Source organism: Lolium rigidum, chromosome 2 (assembly GCF_022539505.1).
Source record: "Lolium rigidum isolate FL_2022 chromosome 2, APGP_CSIRO_Lrig_0.1, whole genome shotgun sequence".
Classification (NCBI taxonomy): Eukaryota; Viridiplantae; Streptophyta; class Magnoliopsida; order Poales; family Poaceae; genus Lolium; species Lolium rigidum.
In genome coordinates, this window is record NC_061509.1 from 230,999,124 (window position 1) to 231,014,339 (window position 15,216).

Sequence of the window (15,216 nt, forward strand, 5' to 3'; positions counted from 1 at the left end):
AACCAAATTTTAGCAAGCTCTATGTATTTCTTCATTAATGGGTGCAAAGTATATGATGCAAGAGCTTAAACATGAGCACAACAATTGCCAAGTATCAAATTATTCAAGACATTTTAGAATTACTACATGTAGCATTTCCCAATTCCAACCATATAACAATTTAACGAAGAAGATTCAACCTTCGCCATGAATACTATGAGTAAAGCCTAAGGACATATTTGTCCATATGCAACAGCGGAGCGTGTATCTCTCCCACACAGTGAATGCTAGGATCCATTTTATTCAAACAAAAACAAAAAACAAACCGACGCTCCAAGCAAAGCACATAAGATGTGATGGAATAAAAATATAGTTTCAGGGGAGGAACCTGATAATGTTGTCGATGAAGAAGGGGATGCCTTGGGCATCCCCAAGCTTAGACGCTTGAGTCTTCTTAAAATATGCAGGGGTGAACCACCGGGGCATCCCCAAGCTTAGGGCTTTCACTCTCCTTGATCATATTGTATCATCTCCCTCTCTTGATCCTTGAAAACTTCCTCCACACCAAACTCGAAACAACTCATTAGAGGGTTAGTGCACAATAAAAATTCACATGTTCAGAGGTGACATAATCATTCTTAACACTTCTGGACATTGCACAAAGCTACTGGACATTAATGGAACAAAGAAATTCATCCAACATAGCAAAAGAGGCAATGCGAAATAAAAGGCAGAATCTATCAAAACAGAACAGTCCGTAAAGATGGATTTTATTGAGGCACCAGACTTGCTCAAATGAAAATACCCAAATTGAATGAAAGTTGCGTACATATCTGAGGATCACGCACGTAAATTGGCATATTTTTATGAGCTACCTACGAGAGAGGCAGGTCGAAATTCGTGACGACGAAAGAAATCTGTTTCTGCGCAGTAATCCAAATCTAGTATGAACCTTACTATCAAAGACTTACTTGGCACAACAATGCACAAAACTAAGATAAGGAGAGGTTGCTACAGTAGTAAACAACTTCCAAGACTCAAATATAAAATAAAGTGCAGAAGTAAAATAAAACATGGGTTATCTCCCAAGAAGTGCTTTCTTTATAGCCATTAAGATGAGCTCAGTAATTTTAATGATGCACTCGCAATAAATAAGAGTTGAAGCAAAAGAGAGCATTAAAAAGCAAGTATGGAATAAATTTAAGCCTAACCCACTTCCTATGGAAAAGAATCTTGTACACAAATAAATTCATGAAGAACAAAGTGACAAGCTGTTGACGTCAGAAACCCACCGGCGGGTAGAGACGGGCAACACCGTAGAGCCGGGAACAACTAGGGCTGCGGCTGGCCCTAGTCCCTCTGAGCGACGGCCCGCAAAGCCTCCTGGTCGCACGCACCGATGTTTATCACAAGGGCGTGCCACCCGACCTATACCCGGTCGGGAAGGTGTGGATGATGCCTCGCTTAGTTTCCTGCGGGGCACACACGTAAACGTTAAATACGAGCCTCGATCGGCTCTCGGGTTATCCCGTGAATCGGCTCAAAGAGCCGATCCACCCATGATTCGGACGGGGTGTCCGAATATATGGTGGTCCTGCTTGATCAAGGTAAAGCTAATGAGATCTACGACGATGTGGGGTTTTCACCGCATAATCGGATCATCCTACTCCAGGTTGGGCCTCGCGGCCACGCACGGTGATCGTAAGCCGATCCTAAACAAGGCCTAAAAACCAACACGAGGTTGATCCTCGGAACATCCTGCTTAGGGCCAACGAACGACACCCTACGTGCCGCTGGATCCTCCCCCTTTGTAAGGCCTAACTATTGCGAGATATTAAACTAATCCTTGTAGAACAAGGAGCAATCGTAACGGATCAGATCTACTAAACTATGATCAAGCGGGTGCCGCCCCTACGCCTAAGATAGGCGTAGGGGCGGCTAGACATGCAAGGGTTGCACTACGAAAGCATGCGAGCATGAAGAACGATGCTAACCCTAACATGTCTAAGATAACTACGTTGCTCGCCATCAAAAAGGCTTCGGTACGAGCAACGCATGAACAACGTAGGCAGGCTTGTGCTGCCTAGATCGCAAGATGCGATCTAGGCAGCATGATGCTTACCGGTAGAAACCCTCGAGACGAAGGAGTTGGCGATGCGCCGAGATTTGTTTGTGGTTGAACGTTGGTTGTTGTTTATTCCATAAACCCTAGGTACATATTTATAGTCCAGACGGACTTTCTAATGTGGGCGTGCACTAAACCGTGCACGAGTAAGATTCTATCTCTAAACTAAGATGCGATCTAATATGTTACAGATACATGGGCAATTAAGCCCAACTTGGTACAAAAGGCCGATCCACGTATTCCTTTGATATATATTTCTTCAAACCCATCTTGATCGCGGCCCACCTCGACTCGGTCAAATTCCGGTGATAACACATGCCCCCTGGTTTTGGAAATGACATTTCCAAAATCATTATGTTCTTTTCTCGTCGGGTCATGTCGTGGCAGAGCAGAGCTGCCGCAGAATCTTCCATCATTACGCCTCGCCTCCCGGGCTTCTCTGTATGAATCGTCAATTTCGGCCTCACGCCCTCGAGAACCGTATGGCATTGAATCTCCACTACACTCTCTTTATTTATCTGTGCCAAACGGTTCACCACTCCATCGCCTTGCTCTGCTCTGTTCACCAAAAAACCCTTCTCTCCTGCAGCCATGTCTTCCTCTTCCTCCTCCGCTTCAGGCACCTCTCTCCAACCGTTGCCGAAGAGCAAAGAAGAGGACGATCTCCGCTCCGGGGAGCACCCCATCTCCTCGGACAAGGAGAAGAAGGGAGGAGAAGCGGAGAAGACCAAGGCCTCCACCCCCGCCAGGCTCCCGCCGAAGAAACGCTCCCGCATGTGGGCGGACAGCGAAGATGACGATGACGACGAGGAAGAAGATGAGGAGGAGGAAGATGATTCCTCCGCCTCCATCGGGTATCCTCCAACGAAGCGCTTCCGCGGCTGGGCGGATAGCGAGGACGATAATGATGACGAGGAGGAGGAGGAGGCTCCAGCGGACGACTGGGGCAGCAGCGGCGAGGAGCTTCCTGGGAGCAGCGCCGACGACCTCGACGACGGCGACGATGAGGGCAGCGACGACTAGTAGAATAGGACTAGCAGTAGCAGTGCACTAGGCACTAGATCCCTCTTTTGAGAGCCCTCGGCTCTTCTTGTAAAGCTGCTCCTTTGAATTAATGAGAACTGTTCTTCCAATTTCTCCTTTCATTAATCCAATTTCCATCCTTCCGCTTGCCACACCAAGACCGATAGTGACGAATCGGGCTATCATTGATTTTCTCAATCGTGGCGTTTTGCAGCCCCGCAGCCGATGACTATTCATCGGCTAATTTGAGGAACGAATCCCCTCTTTTCTCGCAGCACCAGCACGGTCCAAACCTCGTACCAGACGATGGCTTTTCCTTCCCAGTTCCTCCCTGAGACGATCATGATGCAAAAACAACCGAGGTAACTACAATCGGCTTTTAAGAACAAGGCATCCATAGGCCTGTTGCCCCCCGAGTCTCAGCCAAAACAGAGACGAGGATGCGCGAATTAGCTGTATGGACCTGGGCTTGATCGTGTGTGGGGAAGTTCCTTATGCGAGCCGACCGATTTGAACATAAATCGGCTTCTCAAAGCAGAGAGCCTTCAAGGCGAGCTAGATCGGCTCTTTTCTTTTGGCGGATTTCATGCAATCCATCCTTGATCTGATCTGCACGTCTAGGCTGCTCCTGGCATTGTTCTTGAAGAGAGGATCTGAGCCTCCAAACTACTCCATTGAGGAGTTCCTTCATAAAAAATCTCCCTTTGTGCTCCATTGACCCTCTGATCGTAACAGTTATTCCTCTTGAGTCGATGGCCACGCATCGGCTTCCATATCCTTAAGTCGATGTCTGCTGCATCGGCTGTGCTCGAAAATTTTAGAATTTTCAGATTTTTTTTTTTTTACGGCCGACTAGTGCATCGGCCCCCATATTCCAATACCCATCACCAAAGATGATACGGGATGCTTCCGTTGCATATTCTCGTATTTTATCCACCTGGGTGCCCCCCCGAGCCGATTCTGTCAAGAGAATTGATGATATCGGCTCTGTTGGATAACATGTCGAACCCAGGCAGAATGGATGGTGAAGATAATTTTGGCCGATTGCTGGAATCGGCCTCCATGTTGCTTGCTCGGTGAAGGTTTTGTAAGTTCCCTTCATAAATTTTTGGGGCCGATCACAAGGATCAGCCTCGCCACGTTTGCTCATTGATGTGCTCTTGCTACTCGCTCGGACCGGTAGACCGAACCAGCCCAATCTCTGATTTTATCATGTTGGTGCGCTTGCTGTCGTCCACCTTGGATGTATCGTGTAACCGTGGAGCACTGAGCTTCGTCGGCAGAACGAGCACCATGTTTGTGCCAGCCGATGTTTCATCATCGGCTTTCCTTTGCTTGGGGCGCCACTCCATCTTCCGTGGACGACCCTCTTCATCCGAGGGTTCGCTGAACCTTTGCGGCCGGATCGGGCCTTGCCTTCCTCAATGTATGCAAGTATAACCTCTCGGCTTCTTCCGGGCCGCGCAATCGTTGAACCCTGCGTTTCGGGAACGGCCGAGTCCGTCGGGGCACCACCTTGGCCGGTGGTACTGTCTTCTTCTTCTCCCTCGTCTTCTGAATCTTCGAGATCTTCCAACCGAGGGGACTCAGCTCATTTGCTCTGTGGCGGGAGAGGTCCCAAGCGCTCGAACACGGACACGTTGGCTGCCTCCTTCTTTTTTCGGTTGCATTCTAGGCAATTGCCGATTGTTGGCAATCGGCTCATTCCTGAATCCCAGCAGTGCCTGAAGAAGGGACAATCCCAGTGCCTGTCCTCGTCGTCTTTCTCCCTTGCCTTTCCTTTGGCGCAACGCTCGTGCTCCTCCTCATCGCGATTATGCCGACGATGTCTTCTAGCCGGCGATCGCTTTCATCATCATCGCTGGACCGTCGGCGTTGGTCGTATCGACTCACATACTTGTTGAGGAGGTGATCGAGAGAGAGGTCGTTGATATCTTATGTTCTTCACTTCTCCCTCTGTTACGTAGCGTTTGCCGTCTTGGCGGAGCCGATCGCGTGGAGCGGCTTCCTCTGTTTCTTCGTTATGAGAGCAGCTGCCCTCATCTCCATCCTTGCCAGCGTGGTGTCCAAGATCTACCATGTTGATATTGCACAGGACACCCGGCTGGCACCCTGCATGGCAAGCATACTCCACCACGTTTACGGCGGGGAAGGGGTGTGTGTCGACCTTCATGGCGTACTGGTTGAAAATTAGACGCCCGTTCTCTATCGCCGCTTGGATGTGCTGACGCCACACCCTGCAGTCGTTGGTGGCATGGGAGAGCGAGTTATGCCATTTGCAGTATGGCTTTCCATTCAGCTCTTGCGCCGTGGGGAATTTGAGACCTTCAGGTATCTTCAACTGCTTTTCCTTGAGTAGGAGGTCGAAAATCTGCTCAGTCTTGGTCACGTCAAAATCAAATCCCCTGGGCGGGCCTGGGGGCTTTACCCATTTGCAGGACACGGGGGTTCCTCCCCGAGTCCACTCAGCCACTGCTACTTCTTGGTCTCCCGCAGGCACTTCGTCTTCCTGCGCATCGACCGGGGCTATCGCACGCTTGAACTTGTCTTGGTACGAGTCCGGGTGGCGCTGTTCATATGCTTGAAAGTTTCGAACCACGTGCGCCGGCGAGGGATAATCTGCTTGGGAGGCCATGTCCTTGAGCTGTGTTGCAAGGCCCGCTACGCCAACTCGGCTTGCTTCCTTCTCATTTATACGAACCGAAAAGCATCGGTTCCTAAGATTCCTGAAGCGGCTGGATGTATTCCGTCACGGTTTCTCCGCGCTTCGACGTAGTTGTGCTAGATCGGCAATGCTAGACTCGGAAGCTTCCGAATGGTACTTGCTCATGGAGCTCGCTCTTCCAAGCTGCTTCCGGGTCCGGATGGAGTTCGGTGGTAGCGATGTGTACCACCCGAAAGCCGATCCTGTGAGGGACTGCGAGAATAACCTCACGCGCAACTCATCGACGCTGAGATCGTGCCCGAGCTGTGCCAAATATCGGCTCACATGCTCGATGGAGCTGGACCCGTCCGATCCACCGAACTTTGTGAAGTCCGGGAGCCGATATTTAGGTGGCAGCGGGATCGGTTCGTAGCTGTTGGGGTACGGCTTGGTGTAGCCGAACGCCTTCCTTTTCGGCATCATGCCGAACCGATCTTTCAGAATTGCACAAATCTGATCCGCTGAGATGGCTGAAGGTGTCGAACCACGAAGATTCGCCGGGGTGGCATACTTAACCAGCCATGCTTGTTTTTCCGGTTCTAAGCCAACTGCGGGAGCTGGGCTTTGGAGGTTTGTCGGGGCGGCGTACTTAGCCAGCCACGGCCGCTTCTCGGGATCGGCTCCGACGTTCCTCCTGCCGTTCCGGAGGCCGCCGTTATTGCAGCCTGGTTCGAGAGTGCTAAGGCGTTGCTCGTGCGGCACGTATGCGCACGCGTATCCGTGCGGGACCTCCTTAGGTGGCTCGGGCAGGAATTGGTAGTCACTAGGATCACCACCAATCTTGTAGACGACGTATGCCGATGAGTTCGGCGGTTCCGGTGCTACCCATGCGAACGGCCGGGGCTGGAGCGGCATCTCTCCTTTGAAAGTCCCCGAGCCGGTCCCGACGGGGAGTACCGGTGACTCATGATTTCCTGGACGACGCGCAGAGCGACACGCTCCAAGGTGTTCACCAGGCTCTCAGAGTGGCGGTGCAGCGAATGAGCCACCATGTAGTTGATCTCCTGCCGCAGCGACCTGGTGCGTTCTTTTGACGGAGCGGACAGGTCTACTCCATCGAGCGCGCCTTCAGGTGTGAAACCCTTCCACCGACGCCATGGGAGCGGGTTCGGTGGAAGGAGCCGATGAGTTCGGCTTCGAGGGTTGCCTTGATCTCGTCATGCTTCTTCTTGAGCTCATCGAGGCGGATCCGCGTATGTGACCGGAGTGTCTTCCGCCATCTTGGATGTAGATGGCGATGTCGTGGATGTCGTCGACTGTCCCACCGGGCGTGCCGGAATGTGTTGACGTCGAAACCCACCGGCGGGTAGAGACGGGCAACACCGTAGAGCCGGGAACAACTAGGGCTGCGGCCGGCCCTAGTCCCTCCGAGCGACGGCCCGCAAAGCCTCCCGGTCGCACGCACCGATGTTTATCACAAGGGCGTGCCACCTGACCTATACCCGGTCGGGAAGGTGTGGATGATGCCTCGCTTAGTTTCCTGCAGGGCACACACGTAAACGTTAAATACGAGCCTCGATCGGCTCTCGGGTTATCCTGTGAATCGGCTCAAAGAGCCGATCCACCCATGATTCGGACGGGGTGTCCGAATATATGGTGGTCCTGCTTGATCAAGGTAAAGCTAATGAGATCTACGACGATGTGGGGTTTTCACCGCATAATCGGATCATCCTACTCCAGGTTGGGCCTCGCGGCCACGCACGGTGATCGTAAGCCGATCCTAAACAAGGCCTAAAAACCAACACGAGGTTGATCCTCGGAACATCCTGCTTAGGGCCAACGAACGACACCCTACGTGCCGCTGGATCCTCCCCCCCTTTGTAAGGCCTAACTATTGCAGATATTAAACTAATCCTTGTAGAACAAGGAGCAATCGTAACGGATCAGATCTACTAAACTATGATCAAGCGGGGTGCCGCCCCTACGCCTAAGATAGGCGTAGGGGCGGCTAGACATGCAAGGGTTGCACTACGAAAGCATGCAGCATGAAGAACGATGCTAACCCTAACATGTCTAAGATAACTACGTTGCTCGCCATCAAAAAGGCTTCAGTACGAGCAACGCATGAACAACGTAGGCAGGCTTGTGCTGCCTAGATCGCAAGATGCGATCTAGGCAGCATGATGCTTACCGGTAGAAACCCTCGAGACGAAGGAGTTGGCGATGCGCCGAGATTTGTTTGTGGTTGAACGTTGGTTGTTGTTTATTCCATAAACCCTAGGTACATATTTATAGTCCAGCGGACTTTCTAATGTGGGCGTGCACTAAACCGTGCACGAGTAAGATTCTATCTCTAAACTAAGATGCGATCTAATATGTTACAGATACATGGGCAATTAAGCCCAACTTGGTACAAAAGGCCGATCCACGTATTCCTTTGATATATATTTCTTCAAACCCATCTTGATCGCGGCCCACCTCTGACTCGGTCAAATTCTGGTGATAACACAAGCATAGGAAGACAAAACACAAGTAACTTCAAAATTTTCAGCATATAGAGGGGAAACTTAATATTATTAAGATGCATACAACCATGTTTCCCTCTCTCATAATAACTTTCAGTGGCATGAACAAACTCAACAATATAACTATCACACAAAGCATTCTTATTCACATGCATAAAAGTATCATTACTCTCCACATAAGCATAGTCATTCTTATTAATTGTAGTGGGAGCAAATTCAACAAGGTAGCTATCATTATCACCATAATCATCAAATATAGGAGGTAAAGTATCATCAAAGTAAATTTTCTCCTCCATGCTTGGGGGACTAAAAATATCATGCTCATCAAAGCCAGCTTCCCCAAGCTTAAATTCTTCCATAGCATTAGCAACAATGGTGTTCAAAGCATTCATACTAATAACATTGGCATTATCATGCATATAAAGTTCCATAGGTTTTTTAATTTTCTCTTCAAACACCTCATGTCCTAACTCAAGATAAATACTATAAATATCTCTAATATTTTTGTTGTTTTCCATTAAGCCTAACTAGTGAAATCACACAACTTAGTGTTCTCAGGAGTATTCATTTTAGCAGTAGTAAATAAAGCAAACTAAATAAAGTAAATGCAAGTAACTAATTTTTTTGTGTTTTTGATATAGAGAACAAGACAGTAAATAAAGTAAAGCTAGCAACTAACTTTTTTGTGTTTTGATATAATGCAGCAAACAAGAAAGTAAATAAAATAAAGCAAGACAAAAACAAAGTAAAGAGATTGGATTGTGAAGACTCCCCTTGCGGCGTGTCTTGATCTCCCCGGCAACGGCGCCAGAAAAAGAGCTTGATACGCGTACAACACCCGTCCGTTGGGAACCCCAAGAGGAAGGTGTGATGCGTACAGCGGCAAGTTTTCCCTCTGTAAGAAACCAAGGTTTATCGAACCAGTAGGAGCCAAGAAGCACGTTGAAGGTTGATGGCGGCGGGATGTAGTGCGGCGCAACACCAGGGATTCCGGTGCCAACGTGGAACCTGCACAACACAACCAAAGTACTTTGCCCCAACGAAACAGGTGAGGTTGTCAATCTCACCGGCTTGCTGTAACAAAGGATTAGATGTATAGTGTGGATGATGATTGTTTGCGAGAAAACGAGTAAAACAAGTATTGCGATAGATTGTATTCGATGTAAAAGAATGGACCGGGGTCCACAGTTCACTAGAGGTGTCTCTCCCATAAGATAAATAGCATGTTGGGTGAACAAATTACAGTCGGGCAATTGACAAATAGAGAGGGTATGACAATTGATGGCGTGTATTTCACACGTTCGTTGGGAACCCCAAGAGGAAGGTATGATGCGCACAGCAACAAGTTTTCCCTCAGAAAGAAACCAAGGTTTATCGAACCAGGAGGAGCCAAGAAGCACGTTGAAGGTTGATGGCGGCGGGATGTAGTGCGGCGCAACACCGGAGATTCCGGCGCCAACGTGGAACCTGCACAACACAACCAAAGTACTTTGCCCCAACGAAACGAGTGAGGTTGTCAATCTCACCGGCTTGTCTGTAACAAAGGATTAACCGTATTGTGTGGAAGATGATTGTTTGCGAGAGAAAACAGTAAAAACAAGTATTGCAGACAGATTTGTATTTCAAGTATAAAAGAATGGACCGGGGTCCACAGTTCACTAGAGGTGTCTCTCCCATAAGATAAAAGCATGTTGGGTGAACAAATTACGGTCGGGCAATTGACAAATAGAGAGGGCATAACAATGCACATACATGTCATGATAAGTACAGGTGAGATTTAATTGGGCATTACGACAAAGTACATAGACCGCCATCCAACCGCATCTATGCCTAAAAAGTCCACCTTCGAGGTTATCGTCCGAACCCCTCCGGTATTAAGTTGCTAACAACGAGACAATTGCATTAAGTATGGTGCGTAATGTAATCAACAACTACATCCTCGGACATAGCGCCAATGTTTTATCCCTAGTGGCAACGAGCACAACACAACCTTAGAACTTTCTCGTCACTGTCCAGGTGTCAATGCAGGCATGAACCCACTATCGAGCATAAATACTCCCTCTTGGAGTTAAGAGCAAAAACTTGGCCAGAGCCCCTACTAATAACGGAGAGCATGCAAGATCATAAACAACACATATGTAATAACTTGGTAATTAACATAACATGGTATTCTCTATCCATCGGATCCCGACAAACACAACATAGAGTATTACAGATAGATGATCTTGATCATGTTAGGCAGCTCACAAGATCCAACAATGAAGCACAATGAGGAGAAGACAACCATCTAGCTACTGCTATGGACCCATAGTCCAGGGGTGAACTACTCACTCATCACTCCGGAGGCGACCATGGCGGTGTAGAGTCCTCCGGGAGATGAATCCCCTCTCCGGCAGGGTGCCGGAGGAGATCTCCAGAATCCTCCGAGATGGGATTGGCGGCGGCGGCGTCTCTGGAAGGTTTTCCGTATCGTGGTTTTTTTCGCCTCAGGGGTTTCGCGACGGAGGCTTTAAGTAGGCGGAAGGGCAGAGTCGGAGGGCTGACGAGGGGCCCACACCATAGGGCGGCGCGGGCCCCCCTCTGGCCGCGCGGCCCTATGGTGGCGGCGCCTCGTCGCCCCACTTCGTATCCCTTTCGGTCTTCCGGAAGGTTCGTGGCAAAATAGGACCCCGGGTCTTGATTTCGTCCAATTCCGAGAATATTTCGTTACTAGGATTTCTGAAACCAAAAACAGCGAGAACAAAGAATCGGCTCTTCGGCATCTTGTTAATAGGTTAGTTCCAGAAAATGCACGAATATGACATAAAGTGTGCATAAAACATGTAGGTATCATCAATAATATGGCATGGAACATAAGATACGTTGGAGACGTATCAGCATCCCCAAGCTTAGTTCTGCTCGTCCCGAGCAGGTAAAACGATAACAAAGATAATTTCTGAAGTGACATGCCATCATAACCTTGATCATACTATTTGTAAACATATGTAATGAATGCAGCGATCAAAACAATGGTAATGACATGAGTAAACAAGTGAATCATAAAGTAAAGACTTTTCATGAATAGTACTTCAAGACAAGCATCAATAAGTCTTGCATAAGAGTTAACTCATAAAGCAATAAATCAAAGTAAAGGTATTGAAGCAACACAAAGGAAGATTAAGTTTCAGCGGTTGCTTTCAACTTGTAACATGTATATCTCATGGATAATTGTCAACATAGAGTAATATAACAAGTGCAATATGTAAGTATGTAGGAATCAATGCACAGTTCACACAAGTGTTTGCTTCTTGAGGTGGAGAGAGATAGGTGAACTGACTCAACATAAAAGTAAAAAAGAATGGTCCTTCAAAGAGGAAAGCATCGATTGCTATATTTGTGCTAGAGCTTTTATTTTGAAAACATGAAACAATTTTGTCAACGGTAGTAATAAAGCATATGAGTTATGAAAGTTATATCTTACAAGTTGCAAGCCTCATGCATAGTATACTAATAGTGCCCGCACCTTGTCCTAATTAGCTTGGACTACCGGATCTTTGCAATACAAATGTTTTAACCAAGTGTCACAATGGGGTACCTCCATGCCGCTCGTACAAAGGTCTAAGGAGAAAGCTCGCATTTTGGATTTCTCGCTTTTGATTATTCTCAACTTAGACATCCATACCGGGACAACATGGACAACAGATAATGGTCTCCTCTTTAATGCATAAGCATGTGACAACAATTATTATTCTCATATGAGATTGAGGATATATGTCCAAAACTGAAACTTCCACCATGAATCATGGCTTTAGTTAGCGGCCCAATGCTCTTCTCTAACAATATGCATGCTCCAACCATTAAGGTGGTAGATCTCTCTTACTTCAGACAAGACGGACATGCATAGCAACTCACATGATATTCAATAAAGAATAGTTGATGGCGTCCCCGTAAACATGGTTATCGCACAACAAGCAACTTAATAAGAGATAAAGTGCATAAGTACATATTCAATACCACAATAGTTTTTAAGCTATTTGTCCCATGAGCTATATATTGCAAAGGTGAATGATGGAATTTTAAAGGTAGCACTCAAGCAATTTACTTTGGAATGGCGGATAAATACCATGTAGTAGGTAGGTATGGTGGACACAAATGGCATAGTGGTTGGCTCAAGGATTTTGGATGCATGAGAAGTATTCCCTCTCGATACAAGGTTTAGGCTAGCAAGGTTATTTGAAACAAATACAAGGATGAACGGTGCAGCAAAACTCACATAAAAGACATATTGTAAACATTATAAGACTCTACACCGTCTTCCTTGTTGTTCAAAACTCAATACTAGATGTTATCTAGACTCTAGAGAAACCAAATATGCAAACCAAATTAGCAAGCTCTAAGTGTTTCTTAATTAATGGGTGCAAAGTATATGATGCAAGAGCTTAATCATGAGCACAACAATTGCCAAGTATCAAATTATCCAAGACATTTTAGAATTACTACATGTAGTATTTTCCAATTCCAACCATATAACAATTTAACGAAGAAGAAACTTCGCCATGAATAGTATGAGTAGAGCCTAAGGACATACTTGTCCATATGCTACAGCGGAGCGTGTCTATCTCCCACAAAGTGAATGCTAGGATCCATTTTATTCAAACAAAACAAAAACAAAAACAAACCGACGCTCCAAGCAAAGTGCATAAGATGTGACGGAATAAAAATATAGTTTCAGGGGAGGAACCTGATTATGTTGTCGATGAAGAAGGGGATGCCTTGGGCATCCCCAAGCTTAGACGCTTGAGTCTTCTTAGAATATGCAGGGGTGAACCACCGGGGCATCCCCAAGCTTAGAGCTTTCACTCTCCTTGATCATATTGTATCATACTCCTCTCTTGAACCTTGAAAACTTCTTCCACACCAAACTCGAAACAACTCATTAGAGGGTTAGTGCACAATAAAAATTAACATGTTCAGAGGTGACACAATCATTCTTAACACTTCTGGACATTGCATAAAGCTACTGGACATTAATGGATCAAAGAAATTCATCCAACATAGCAAAAGAGGCAATGCGAAATAAAAGGCAGAATCTATCAAAACAGAACAGTCCGTAAAGATGGATTTTATTAGGGCACCAGACTTGCTCAAATGAAAATTCCCAAATTGAATGAAAGTTGCGTACATATCCGAGGATCATGCACGTAAATTGGCTTAATTTTCTGAGCTACCTACGGGGAGGTAGACCCAGATTCGTGACAGACAAAGAAATCTGGAACTGCGCAAGTAATCCAAATCTAGTACTTACTTTACTATCAAAGACTTTACTTGGCACAACAAAACATAAAACTAAGATAAGGAGAGGTTGCTACAGTAGTAAACAACTTCCAAGACTCAAATATAAAACAAAAAAAACTGTAGTAAAAACATGGGTTGTCTCCCATAAGCGCTTTTCTTTAACGCCTTTCAGCTAGGCGCAGAAAGTGTAACTCAAGTGTTATCGAAGGGTGGTGCACCTACATCGGGGTTTGGAGTTTTCTCAACCATGCATAGTATATTGGATACATAAGTTTCAACGTCTCCCTTTTGATTAGTCTTGGGCTTGCTACTCTCATCGAACAAATTTTCAGGAACAAGCCAAGCATAGTTATGTTCTAGTGCATCATTCATAGCTAGGAGTTTACATGGTATTGGTGCTTTGATCTCCCCACCATCATTAATATTATTAGTGTACCTTATTCTATCCATGTCCATTTTTTCAAGGAGACCAACAAAATTAGTATGAGAACCAAGCATATTAAATTTAGCAAAGACCTTTCTAGCCTCTCTTGCTAGACCACCAAATTCTCTAAGAAGGGTTTCTAAAACAAAATCTTTCTTTTCCCCCTCTTCCATATCACCCAGTGTAAGAAACATGTGTTGGATTATAGGATTGAGATTAACAAATTTAGTTTCCAACATGCGAACTAAAGCAAGCAGCAGCAATTTCATAAGTAGGAGCAAGTTCTACCAAGTGTCTATCTTCAAAATCTTCAACGGTACTAACATGACTGAAGAATTCTTCTATATTGTTTCTCCCAATGATAGACCCGCGTCCTACCGGTATTTTTTTGTGGTAAAATTAAAAGGAAACATGATGAATCAAGTAAAGTAAATGCAAGTAACTAATTTTTTTGTGTTTTTGATATAGAAAACAAGACAGTAAATAAAGTAAAGCTAGCAACTAATTTTTTTTGTGTTTTGATATAAGTGCAGCAAACAAAGTAGTAAATAAAATAAAGCAAGACAAAAACAAAGTAAAGAGGTTGAGAAGTGGAGACTCCCCTTGCAGCGTGTCTTGATCTCCCGGCAACGGCGCCGGAAAATATGCTTGATGGCGTGTATTTCACACGTTCGTTGGGAACCCCAAGAGGAAGGTATGATGCGCACAGCAGCAAGTTTTCCCTCGGAAAGAAACCAAGGTTTATCGAACCAGGAGGAGCCAAGAAGCACGTTGAAGGTTGATGGCGGCGGGATGTAGTGCGGCGCAACACCGGAGATTCCGGCGCCAACGTGGAACCCGCACAACACAACCAAAGTACTTTGCCCCAACGAAACGAGTGAGGTTGTCAATCTCACCGGCTTGCTGTAACAAAGGATTAACCGTATTGTGTGGAAGATGATTGTTTGCGAGAGAAAACAGTAAAAACAAGTATTGCAGCAGATTTGTATTTCAGTATAAAAGAATGGACCGGGGTCCACAGTTCACTAGAGGTGTCTCTCCCATAAGATAAAAGCATGTTGGGTGAACAACCCTCTCTATTTGTCAATTGCCCGACTGTAATTTGTTCACCCAACATGCTATTTATCTTATGGGAGAGACACCTCTAGTGAACTGTGGACCCCGGTCCTATCTTTACATCGAATACAATCTACTGCAATACTTGTTCTTTACTGTTTTCTGC